A 13326-nucleotide genomic window follows, 5' to 3' on the forward strand; every position below is an offset into this window, starting at 1 on the left:
GCAAATTGATACTTGCTCACCTTTTCACACTACTTGGTGCATGAAATCCTTCCTTGTCCATTTGAAAAAGATTGAAGTGAATTTTTCTCATGGAGCTTCGTGCCTGCTGAGCCAGGAGTCCTAACACTAATATGTTAAAAAAAAAAAAAAAGATATGTCCCCCTTCTCTTACCTGCTCTTGCACCCAAGTTTCAGTTGTGCAAGTGTCTTTGACACAAGGACAACTCTCCTTGGCCCTAGCACCCAACACAGTTGTTGGGCCACTTCCCCTGGGGAGCAGACACCTTTACATCAGGGGGAAGCTTAATCGGCAACTTAGATACTTTATTTTAGGTGACAAAGCTCAGATCAGAACTCAGGGTAGAGGGTAGAAAGGGGGCATCAGATGGCTGCAAATGTTGGTGGGCCCGAGCTTCTCACAGAGCACTTTTGCCAGCCCACTTCAGGTGCCCCCACTTCATCTAAAAAAAAAGCCATCATACTGTCAAAATGGTTCAGTTGTATTTGACCATTCAGAATGTGTCAGCCACATTCTATAGCCATGCATGGAACATCAAACATGTATAGGGCACCGTGCAAGGCTGTGCTGCAGGGACCCCAAATGAGTGACCCCTGGCCCTGCCAGTAAAGAGTCACTGACCGGGGGCTCATGCCTGCCTAGTCCAGCGAAGAAATTGTCTATAATTGGGAAATACCTTGTAGATAGGAGTTTTGTCCTTTTTTATGACCAAGATTTATGAAATTTACAAGCAGATGAAGAAAATACCGAGTAGAGACGTTGACTCATTATAAGCATTATTGATCAAATATACTTGGACCTGCAGTTACTGCAGGTTTCCCCTTTCCTGGGATATGTACTGACTGTGTCCTATGAAATCATTAAGAACCAGCCTGGGGTCCCTCTCCCAGGAAACTTTCCAGAATATCCAGTTTGAGCCAAGCCATTCCACTGTGCCGCCAAACCTCCCGCGAGACCCTCTGTAAAAGTGTAGATGACATGGGACAGAAGCTGCCTGTTTCTCCACCAGACTTTGATTAACTAGGTCAGGGAATAGTTTGCTGAATACTGAGGTGCCTGGTCCAGACCCTGGCCCCTGGTAGATGCTCAAAGGATGCTTCTTACACTGAATGGGGCACAGTCTGTGATTTCCTGCTCGTTCAAACTCGCACGTAACTGGCCCTCTTCAGGCTGGCTGCGTGACTACTTGTATGTGGAGCTGAAGAGATAGGCAGGTGAGTGGAGGACAGAAGTTCCTCACAGGTATGAGTCATTTCCAAATTTGTTGCCTCTAGGCCAAGTTGGGCCTCTGTCCCAGAGGCAGGTGTTGTGCCATTTTTCCTCGTTCTCAGGCTGGTTCCCACTCTGCTTGCACGGCTGTAAGAAAGACGGCCAGCCATGCCCTGCCTCACATGTCCAGTGCAGGCCTGTCTGGTGAGAAATAAGTGTTCACAAACTCTGGTTTGCAAGCTGCACGCTTAACTTTGTCTTCCTAACCATTCATGACTATCCCGCTGGATGTCTGACGATCTGTTTTTTTCCATCTTAACTTTGGAATAATGCGAAAAATAGAATACAATTTGCGGCAGGAGAACCAAACACATTTTCAAATGAGTATTTCTAGGTTGGACTGAATTAAAACATTTACAAATTCTAACATAATTGAAAGTCGATCTATTTAATGGAAAGGGCTAAAATCCAAGCAGGCAAATAACTCAATTTAAAAATGGGCAAAGGATCTGAATAGACATTTTCCCAAAGAACATATACAAATGGCCAATAAGCACATGAAAAAATGCTCAACCTAATTAGTCATTAGGAAAATGCAAATCAAAGCCACAATGAGATAACACTTCATACCCGCTAGTATGGCTATAATCAAAAAGACAGATAATAAGTGTTGGCAAGGATGTGGAGAAATTAAAATCCTCATATATTGCTGGTGGGAATATAAAATGGTACAGCCACTCTGGAAACAGTCTGGCACTTACTCAAAATGCTTAACATAGAGTTACCATATGACCCAGCAATTTCGCTCTTACATATATATTCAAGAGAAATGGAAACATGTCCACAAAAAAACTTGTCCTCCAATGTTCAGAGCAGCATTACTCATAATAGCCTCCAAAAAGTGGAAAAACCCAATTTTCATCATTGGATGAATGGATAAACAAAATGTGGTACACCCGTACAACAGAATATTATTTGGCCATAAAAAGGAATGAAGTATTGATAGATGCTATAACATGGAACATTATGCTAAGTGAAATTTTATGCTAAGTGAAAGAAGCCAGTCGCAGAAGACTACACATTGTATGATATCACTTATGTGAAACAGACAAAATAGACAGATTTATACAGACAGAAGTTAGATGAATGGTTGCCCAAGACTGGGGGAGGGATAATAATGAGAGACTCTAGTGGGTTCAGGGTTTCCTTCTGAAATGATGAAAATATTAGAAACTTGATTGTGGTGATGTTTGTGCAACTCTGTGAATATGCTAAAAACCACTGAATTATATACTTTAAGTGGGTGAATTGTATGGTATATGAATTATATCAAAATAGAGCTGTCATTAAAATAAAAATCCGAACAGGGCATCTTCTCTCTGCAGTCTGCCCTGACTCCACAGCTTCCCTCACCATTGAATTTACACAGGGGCTTCTCCCATCAAGGGCTCATCCATGCTCCTGGGTCTCATGTTAGGTGTAGGCCGCTCTCCCCCACCTGGATTGTGAGTTCTTTGAGGGTAAATGTGGCACCTCTGCCTCTTTGATTCTCCCATTGTAGTCAGCACAGTGCTGAGCACCAGGAAGTTCACTTGTTGATTGATCTGTAAATACTGAACATTTTAAATAGCTCTTAAAATGCAAGGAGGGAATAGAGAAACAATCCCCTCACCTACCATTATGAACAGATCACATGTGTGCGTGTGTGTATGCACATGTGCACACTCCACTCCCCGATGTGCGGGGGGGGGGGAGAGAGAGAGAGAGAAAGAGAGAGAGAGAGAGAGAGAGAGAGAGAGAGAGAGAATAGGCAGGTGAGTGAGGAGGGAGAAGAAGGCAGCAAGCAATGGAGGAACCAGCATTTTCTAGCTCATCTGATACCTGGCCTGCGGCTTGGGTTCTGGGACTCTGCAACCTACCTGTGAAAGAAGGGGCTGGAAATTAAGTCTCAACGACAACTTGTAGCCTGGACACCATGTGACTGAGTCCAGGAGAAAGATCCTGACTGGGGTCTGGAATATTGGCTCTGCCACAAGCTTTCGAGAGTTTAAACACCTTTCCCCACCGCAGGGCTGTTATTTTCCTGTGTGTTCATTTGGGTTGGGCTCTGGAGCTTTCCTGTCTTCTGTTTCCAGATGGGAGCACACCCACATCCAGGCCTTGGGCCATCGCTCTGATGGCAGCCATGTTTGCTTGAGCCAAGAATATTTAGGGGTGGCTCTTTTCCCTTCCATTCCCCAATCCAAGCTTGAGTTTTCACTTTCTCTCTGGCTCAGAGAAGAAAAGACAGAACAGTGTGATTAGAGCAGATGAAGGAGGAGGAGGCTCCCACGGCCAGGGCTGCAGAGACATTGGGTAGCAGGTTGGCAGCAATAGCTAATGAGGGGTTCCATGGGGGTTGGGGGCAGTGGCAAGCATAGAGTTGTGGGAACCAGTTAGCTATCCTTGGCGCCACTTAGGGTGGCTGCCACAGCGGCATCTACTTTGGGATGGTCTCTGTCCGCGGTCTCTGTCTTTCTCCCCAGAATGAAGCATCTTCCCGTGGGCCTGGAGTAGTCTTCGTGTGTGCCGACTTATCCTGCCTCTACAGCCTGTTATCTCCCAGTGAGATCGTAACACAGCAGCTCCTCCAGTAATGCTATTTTGTTCAACGTCATTTTATTATAACATTGATGAGAAAAAAAATCAATTCCCAGCCAGGGTCATTACCGTGTTTCCCCAAAGATAAGACCTAGCCGGACAATCAGCTCTAACGCGTCTTTTGGAGCAAAATTAATGTAAAACCCTGTCTTATCTTACTATAATATAAGACCAGGTATAATATAATATAATATAGTATATAATATAATATAATATAATATAATATAATATAATATAATATAATATAATAATATAATAAAACAAGGTAATACCTGGTCTTATGTTAATTTTTGCTCCAAAAGATGCATTAGAGCTGATTGTCCAGCTAGATCTTATTTTCGGGGAAACAGGGTATATGTGTGGAGTTTGCCTGTTCTCCCCATGTCTGTGTGGGTTTTCTCCGGGGACTCCAGTTTCCTCTCACATACCACAGTGGTGTACATGAGGTGAAATGACGTGTCCACATTGCCCCAGTCTGAGGTGGGTGGGTGTATGTGACAGTGCCCTGCCGTGGAAGGGCGTCCTGTCCAGGATGGGTTCCTGCCTAGTGCCCTGAGTTACTGAGATAGGCCCTGGCCACCTGTCACCCTGAGCTGGAATAAGCAAGTGTAAATAAGGGTTGGAAAAGAGTCGACTTGTTTTTATTTATCTTTCTTAAATGTATGAATAGCTCATATTCATTTCAATGTCTAATATTAGAAGTGTTTTGGCCTTTATTTAGAAGTCTGGTGATGTTTTTTGTGAACAAAAATATGCTGTAGGAAACTTGTTTATATCAATTAGCCTGTGGTAAAATTGGTTTCCTTCTATGTCGTTTCACTTTAAGTCTCAGTCTCCAAGAATCTATTGATGACGCTAAGTGAGGACTTATTGCACTAGTGCTCACTCCCATAGCTTTAGTATCAAGTACTGTAATTCCTTACCACAGTATTAGTGTCCCTACTTTATAGTAGTTATTATGCCCACTTTACAGATGGGAAACCAGAGTGCACCGAGATTAAGGCCCTTCCTGAAGCTCCACAGAGCCCAGGTGAGCCTGCCTCTGAGACTCAGCCCCTTCCATCCCACGATGCTTCAGTGACAGAGTCTGGACTTTCTGTGCACAAACGCTCCTCCCGCCAAGCCCACCACTTATGTACGAAGGCACTCAGACTATATCCGCAGACATTTCAGGTTTGATCTGGACTGGATCCTGAAGACACAAGGCTCCAGGAAACAATCACCCAAAGTTGTGTCCCCAAAGGGTCTCCCTTCACTGCTCCCAACAGTGAATGAGAGTGGTGGGCATTGTCGGGGGAACGGCCTCTCCTATGGCTGATCCCACCTCACACTCCTGGGAATAAGTGTCAGCTGCCGGAGGGAGGCATCTAGGGCTTTCGCATCAAACCAATACCATCTTCCCAAATGATCCCTTTGAGTCAGCGTTCCTGCTGCCCCTGGATACGTCCCCCCCGGGAGGGGGCTGTAGTCTCGGTCATTTGGCTGGAGCCGGGTCAGATTTCACACATGCTGACTCTCCATGGCTACTTTCTGTGGTATCCGTAGTGGAGTCTGTCAAAATGCTTAAGATTATTTTTAAAAAGTCGTATTTAGCATCCAAGTGATGCCAGAAATGCAGCCTATAAAGAAAGACGACAAATGATCACTTCCTCTTCCAATTCTGTCTCAGGCCTGAAGCTGAAAGACTTACTACAGAGGCTATTCTTGGACATTCAAAACAGCAGTTTCTTTTTTATTATTATTTTTTTTAAATGTCAATCAAAATGGAATGTTATTAGCACTCTTTGGGCGTTAATGGATAGCATGTGAGCCAATGAGGTAGATTATAATCAACAGAAGAATTGTCATTATGGAGATAAAGACAGAATGGTACGGTAATATATATGTATTTATATAGACGAAATTCAATCTTTAGCTGAATTTCACCTTCCAACAGTGTTCACGGGGCAGCTGCAGTGTGCTAGAGAAGACCCAGGTAGTGTTTTATGAGGGCCCCAGATGATACTGGCAAGCACTTCTGTAGCACTAACACTGTGCCAGACACTGTTTTAAGTAGTGATTTACATGTTTATATCACTTAATCCTTATAATCACACTGGTAGGTCAGTACTATTATTATCCCCATTTCATAGATAAGGGAACTGAGGCTCAGAGAAGTTAAGTAACTTGCCCAAGGTTACACAGCTAGTATGGGATAGAGCTAGGATTCAAAACTCAGGCAGTCAGGTTTCAAAGTGTGGGCTCTTAACCTCTGCACTGACTGCCTCTCCGATGCTCAGATTCATGCTTGAGGTCATGCTTGCAGGATCAGTGGTTTGCTGGAGGAGGTAGATAGGGCCAGGTTTGGCTCTCAAAAGGGGTCATCCTGGGTTCCTCTGACCATTTTCCTATGTGTGCCTTCACTGTGCCATGTGCTATCTTTTACTAAACATTTTGCTGACTACTCTGTTCCCAGTCTGTGTGGCTTGTCTCTCCCCCTCATTTCTCCTCGCTAGCTCTGTGAGAGCAGAAGTGCTGTCTTTGTCTTCTCTATGACCGTGCCTTCAGCCCAGGGTGGGAGCTCAGTGAACTTAGGCTGAATGGAGTTGTTGACAAGAGGTGAAAAGGAGTGGAGAGGGCATCTCAGGGTGGGCAGTGGGAATGAAGGCGGGGGTGTTTGCAGAAGCCTGTGGGGAGCCGAGGGTCCGTGGGGAGTCTAGGTCAGAAAGACAAGCTCTTGGAGGGCTTTGAATGCAAAGGAGGAATAAAATCTAACAAAAGTAAAGTTGGTCTTGGGCAAGTAAGTGTCAGGCAGGAACAGTTTTGAAATGTAAACTGAACTTGAGGCCATGGGGAACATTGAAAGTGTCCAAACCATGCATTGTCAGGTGCAGACAAGAGTCCCGGGAAGATTTCTGATATCTGTGAAGGGGAAGCTTAGCGGGGACACAGACAGGAGGCTCAGGGAAGAAATCAGAGAACTCAGCCGAATTAGGACAAACTCTGATTTGATTCAAAGCAAACACTGATGGAAACTTGCCATGCTATGAAACAGGTGGTGACTCCAGTGGGTGTTGGGGAACACTTACCCCAGTGGCCCTCACCCAGCCTTTTCTCCCTCACGTGGGGCTGCCTTGGAGAGAAGGCCAGGAGTTCTGTTCAAAGTCACCCATTGGCTGTATCTTTGGACTCCATCAGCCCCTCCCAGCGTTTCCCATCACAGCTGTCTTTCCCATAGCATTGGTTGAGCCAACCCGTCACTATTCCCTAGGGCTGAAGTTTCAGATGTGTTTTCCTCTCACGCAGGGAAACAAACTGTTTTTAACTCACTCTACCATTCTGGAGTGGGAAAAAAGAACTGCTCCCCTCAGCAAAATTGATGCAAATGCCAACTCTGGTTTGAAAACAGCCCCTTCATTGGGAAAGCTGAATTTCTCTCTTACAAGCTCCTCTTGAGTTGCCAAGGGAAGTAGAGTAATCATTTATAAGAATAATAAAATCATGCCCTCGTCTGACTGTCTGCTTTCCAGCATGTTCAGCGATGAAGCAGGTGCGGGTTCCCAGGGCTTTGTTTTGCCAGCAGACCCTCTCTTTTAAAGGCTGGGGTATTTCAGCACTGGAAACCCCACTGCACACCTCGAGCTAGTAAAGTCAGAACTGAGGGCTCCTTGTAGACTTTCCACACACGATTCCCTCATCTTTTCATTTTTGCTCAGGTGTCCTTGACTAATCTGGATGTGCCCTCTCTTCCCTTAGGCCTAGAATGAGTATCACCCTTGGTACTAGTAATAGTACCTGTTAGTTACAAAGCACTCACTCTGGGCTAGGAACTTTCTGCACAGTATCAATTTAACACTCGCAACAACTTTGTGGGGATGCTATTTTTATCTGTATTTATGGAGGAAAACAATAAGACACAAGAGGTTAAGGAAAACAGTGCAGAACCTGGACAAAAAAACAGGTAGTTCTCTGACTCCAGAGCCGTGCCCTCCCCATGCTGTCCGTCCAGCTCTCAGCTGCACTGCTGAGTTGTGTCTGATACGAAAGAGGTAGCAGTGGAGGCCATTGTGATTTCTAGAGAGAAGGTAGTTGTGACAACGTCTAGGGTGGAACCAATATCCCATAGGTCGAATGGAACAATTCACACAATGGCTGATTAGAAGACCCCATGTGTGTTCTTGTTGTCATGTCACGTTAGGCCTTTAAAGTACAGGACATTACTATAACACAGAATTGCTATGGAAACAATCATGGCTAATGTTCACTGAGCCCCTGCTGTGCCTGGATACCATCTAACCATTCAAGCACTGTAGAATATTGCTGGCATTTCCAGTTTACAGCTGAAGAGACTGAGGCAGATTCCAGTGGAATAACTTGTTCAAGGTCAGATCTACTAAGTGGCAGAGCCAGGATTAGAAGCCTGGCAGTGACTCCATAGCTGGCATGCTGGTTCTCTTGCTTCTGTGCTTCCCCTCTTGTATTCTTTCTCCTCTCCTCTGTTCCAGCTGGGGCTCTTGAAGTGGAGCTCCTCAGACCCTGGGTTTATACCTCACCATCACCATCCGTCTGTGCAGCGCCCCTCTGAGCTCTGTTTGTTTACTATTACTGTTACTTAGCTGTTGATTTCCTTCCCCATCTCGGATCTCCACATCTATCCCCAAAGCCCCACCCCATAAATGCTTTCTCTAATGAGTAGTATGTAAAACCTTAAGTGTGCATGTCTCCTTGTAAAATAGCTGAAGTCCTTCTATGCATGCTTGGCTTTTAATTTACTTAAAAAGTATGATGCCATAAGACCCATTCTGGTTCTGATTTTTCCTATTCAAATTCGTGCTTTTAAGATCTATCCACGTCGATTTATGTGCATCTCGTCCACAGCTTCTCACTACGGTCTCATATTTTATTCTCCAGCACATTTCACTTAATTATTCCTCTAGTGATAGACCCTCAAGTTCAACTTCCTGCTATTAGACATAATAACGCTGTCGACAAACATCCTCATACTGGTTCCCTTATTAGATCTGTGGAAAATCTCTGGGTTGTATAAATGAAAGTGAATTGCCATATAACAGGACATAAATACCCATAATTTTACTAAATTCTGTTAAATTGCTTTCCAAAACAGCTGTACCAACTTAAAACTCATAGCCAGCACTGCACAAGTGTTCCCATCTCCTCATGCCCTCACCTGAACTATGAATTACCCACTTTGCTAATTTCTGTTTGTCGGATGGCTGCAAAACACTGTCTCATTCATGATTTAATTTACATATCTTTGATGACTAGGGAGTGAGAGCACCACCTCATTGTTCATTTTCTGTGAATTGCCTATTCATAGCCTTGCCCCTTAACAAAAATGAGGTTCATGGTCTTTTTTCTTTTTTCTTTTTAAATTTTATTTTATTAAATTTATTGGGGTGACAACTGTTAGTAAAATTACATAGATTTCAGGTGTACAATTCTGTATTACATCATCTATAAATCCCATTGTGTGTTCATCACCCAGAGTCAGTTCTCCTTCCATCACCATATATTCGATCCCCCTTACCCTCATCTCCCACGGTCTTTTTTCTTGATGCCTTGGAGTTCCTGGTAGAGTCTAGAGTAGATACGAATGCATTATTGGTATTAGCTATTGCAATATCTCCTTCCAGTCTGTCCTTGATCTGTTAATTCTGTTTATGTTGCTGCTTATTCAACCCCATGACTACCATGTTGTGACGTCTACCTATTTTTGCTTTTTTAGCCTTATGGTTTCTGCTTTTGGGTATTTGATAATAGATATTCCACTGTATTTTCTTCTATGAGGTTCACAGTTTTACTTTCCATGCTTAGGTGTTTATTCACCTGGAATCTTTTGGCATAAAGTGACTACCAGTGTATAGCTTTCTCCTTATGGCAAGGCAGTTTCCTAACACCACTGACTAACCAACCTTTCCTTCTCTCATTGTCAGTGGTACCACCTAGATCATCGATAACATTCTCGTATATACACAGCAGGAGGTGTGCCTTGGCAGACAGTGTCCCTCCTGATGGAGATTGGCATTTGTATGTCCCATCCAGGCAGTTCAGGAGAGATCAGGGATGCTGCTGGGTGCCATGCTTAGTGAGGATTTCTCCTGATGGTGTCACTGACCTCCAGACTGTCGCAATACACAGTAGGATACTAATATGGAGCCCGGGACACCCTCAGTGCAGTCTCTGGCTCAAACCTGGCTTCAGAGGAGCAGTCCATATTGTAGGTGAGTATCTGTAGAGCCATACTTGGATCACAACGGTCTGAGTGTGCAGCCCAGGTGTACTACCCAGAAGCTGGGTGAACTTGAGCAAACCACTTAATTTATCTGAACCTTAGTCTTATCCCCTGTAAATGGGGGCTAAGAAGACCTATTTCATAGGACTATCAAGAAGATCAAAGGAAGTACCTTGCACATTTCCTGGAACATGACAAGTGCTTAATAAATGATAGCTACCTGGGTGTCAAAAGGAAAAGCTTCACAGAAAACAGTGATGCTTGAAAGATGAGTAGATGTTTGCTAGGCAGCTATGCTGATGGGGCTTTTGGGTGGGAGGGAGACGTAGAACAAGGCCCTGAGGCATGAAATAGCCTGACATTTCAGGAAACTGTAACTGGTTTGGTTTGGCTGGAGAGGAGGGAGATGCATTGTCTGGCATACACGTAGAGTTAATTATATATTGTCTTAGGTGGTTCTCTAAACACTTCACATGGCTGCTGTTTTTTCTTCAGGGTTGGGGGCTCCTGTCTGAATCCCTGACCCTGAGGGACTCCATCCCACCCTCTGCCAGAGCCCTCTGCTGCCTCTCTGAAGGCTGGAGATCTGTTATAGTTTGGGGCATCCCCTGACCCCATGACTTCTTCACCCACTGCCTGTCATCCAGTACCAAGTCCAATGCCACTTGTTTTCAATTTCTTTTACAGAAGCAGCCCATTTCTACTACCAAGTTTTGTATTAGGATTTAGGGAAATGGAACTATTGTGCATGTCATGGAATAAGGGGGTCATTATAAGAATTAGAATTGCCATAATTGTGGGAGGAGTTGTGTTATGGGCCAAAACATGGCTCCCCTGCCCCCAAATGTATAGGTTCCATTCCTAATCCCCAGTATCTCAGAATATCACTGTATTTGGAGATAGGGCCTTTAAAAAGGTAATTAATATTAAATGAGGTTACTAGGGTGGGCCTTAGTCTCCTCATAAGAAGAGGAAATTAGGACAGACACACACATGTGAAGACAGGGAGAAAACAGCCACCTACAAGCCAAGGAAAGAGGCTCTAGAAGAAACCAACCCTGATGACGCATGGATCTCAGACTTCTCGCCTCTAGAACTGTGAGAAAATACGTTTCTGGTCTTTAAGTCACCCAGCCTGTGGTACTTTGTTACGGCAGCCTGAGCCAACTAATACAGTCTGGAAGGGGAGGTCAGAGGTTGAGAGTCACTCTTTGTCCTCCTGAAGCCCTGACATGGATGGGAAAGTTGGAGCTTGCAGGAAAAATCTGAGAAGCGAGGCAGGTCCGGCTGCTGAGCTGGAAAGGTGAAGGGGGATTTGCTGGAGAGGCCCGTGGGAAGCTGTTGCTTCTCTAGCTGCCACCTGTGTGGTAACCAAGAATCTACTGTAAGCCTAGGGCCACTGTTGGTGATTAGGGCTAGAAATTGAGAAGAAGAGCGAGGTGCATAGTGCTGGAGTACAACAGACTGGAACCCATCAGTCACCTCTGTGTCCATGAGTCACCTTCATTGACCTTAGACATTTTCAGAGAGAAATGCTTGTGCTTTACTTCCACCCAAGTTCCACTTTCAGTCAACTTGAACTTGAAACAATAGAGAGAAGAGGATTCTGGAAAAACGGAGCTTTCAGCTTGACCCGGTTAACAAAAGAATGGTGCAGCTCATTAACCCTTTGAGACGTTCTGGGGAAAAAAACAAAAGGCAATCTGAGATCTAACAGGTTGTGCAAGTACTACAAATTATAACCCTCATTGTTCACACATTCAAGGCCCTTAGAAGTCTTGCTGAAAAGAAGCTCATTTAATTTTGATCAAGCATTTTCCACAATTCTTTGGCCACTCAGCATTCTTTCTCCCGGGCATAGCAACTATTGACAAGCTGGGTGCCCTGGATGAGTGGAGGTTGGGTACTGCTGCCTGAGGGCATCCCCACTGAGCAGTTACCCACCTTCCTGCTCAGTCCCCTTCTAGCCCACGCTCCACCTCCCAGATGGCAGTTCCTTCCTCAGACAGCTCTTCTGCCCAAGGGTCTGCCTCTGCCTCCTCTTGCTGGTTCCCGTCCTGCCCCTGGGGCCACACCCCATGCTCTCCTCCCAGCCGCAGTCAGCATATTGACGGGGACAGGGCTGAGCCATACTCACCTCCTGTCAATGGGCAGATCAGGCGGATGACATATGTGAAGGAGCTTTGGAAGAACTCAGCCAGTGGGTTCCTGGCTGCCCAGTACTCAACAAAGTCTGTCCCTAAAAATTGTTATTTGTGACAGATTCACTTTTTGAAAAACTTAAATCAGATTTCTTGCTGTCCCCATCATAGCACCATGCCCACCCCCTTGCATAGCGAGGTGCTGCCTGGGGTGGGAGAGGATGGCATAGAGTGCGGTCCGGAAGGGAAGCAGCGTGGCCCAGGGAAGCCCCCAGGAATGAGGTACACACGTGACTCTCATCTGACGTGGGGAAGTATTGCCTCAAGGTCCCGGCTACTGTGATGGTTACATTTTGTCTTACCACGTCGTATGGATCTAAACAAATACATCCTCTAATACTCGTACCCGAGGTACCCAAGGCATCAGAAACGCAGGCTGTCAGACCAGACAGAAACCAGAGCAGATGCAGGCTTTGCATTGTGTATTGATGGTCCTAATTTCTTTGTCAATTTAAACATCCACTGAGGACTTTAAGCTAAGTTTACTTAAATTTAATCACATGTTGGAACAGGAAAAATAAAAATGAAAAGAGGTCCATATTTCTGACAAGATTTCAGCAATTGGTTAGCTTGACAAGGCTTTAAATAACTGTTATTGGGAAAGAGCCGAAGAGTCTAAAAAGAGTGCATTCCATTTCTCCCGCACCCCTACTCCCGGGGGTCAGCAGACAGAGGAGCTATAATTACACCTCAAGTGGTTTTAATGACACGGGAGGGAATTCTGAAGGCCTACGTTGGAATAAAAGCAAAGGGCTCTGTTCAGTTGGGCATAGTTCACAAATCTCCTAGCTTTCTTCAGATAAAAACAGTCCTGAGAATTTTTGAGGGACAAGATTCCATGAGTAGGGGGGCAGCGGGGGCAGAGATGGAAATAGATGTATTTATTTTAAGTAGCTTTTAACCCTAGCCTCAAAGTCCACCTCTTCTCCACCCTTCAAGTCTGTGTAAGTTAGGGCTTGTAAGACAGTGGTATTCGGGGTGATTTTCCATATTCATTGGGAAAATTACTCTGTGGGTGAAATTGC

The sequence above is a fragment of the Rhinolophus sinicus genome, chromosome 5 (genome assembly GCF_057876585.1).
Source record: "Rhinolophus sinicus isolate RSI-liver-muscle chromosome 5, RSI-T2T, whole genome shotgun sequence".
Taxonomy (NCBI): domain Eukaryota; kingdom Metazoa; phylum Chordata; class Mammalia; order Chiroptera; family Rhinolophidae; genus Rhinolophus; species Rhinolophus sinicus.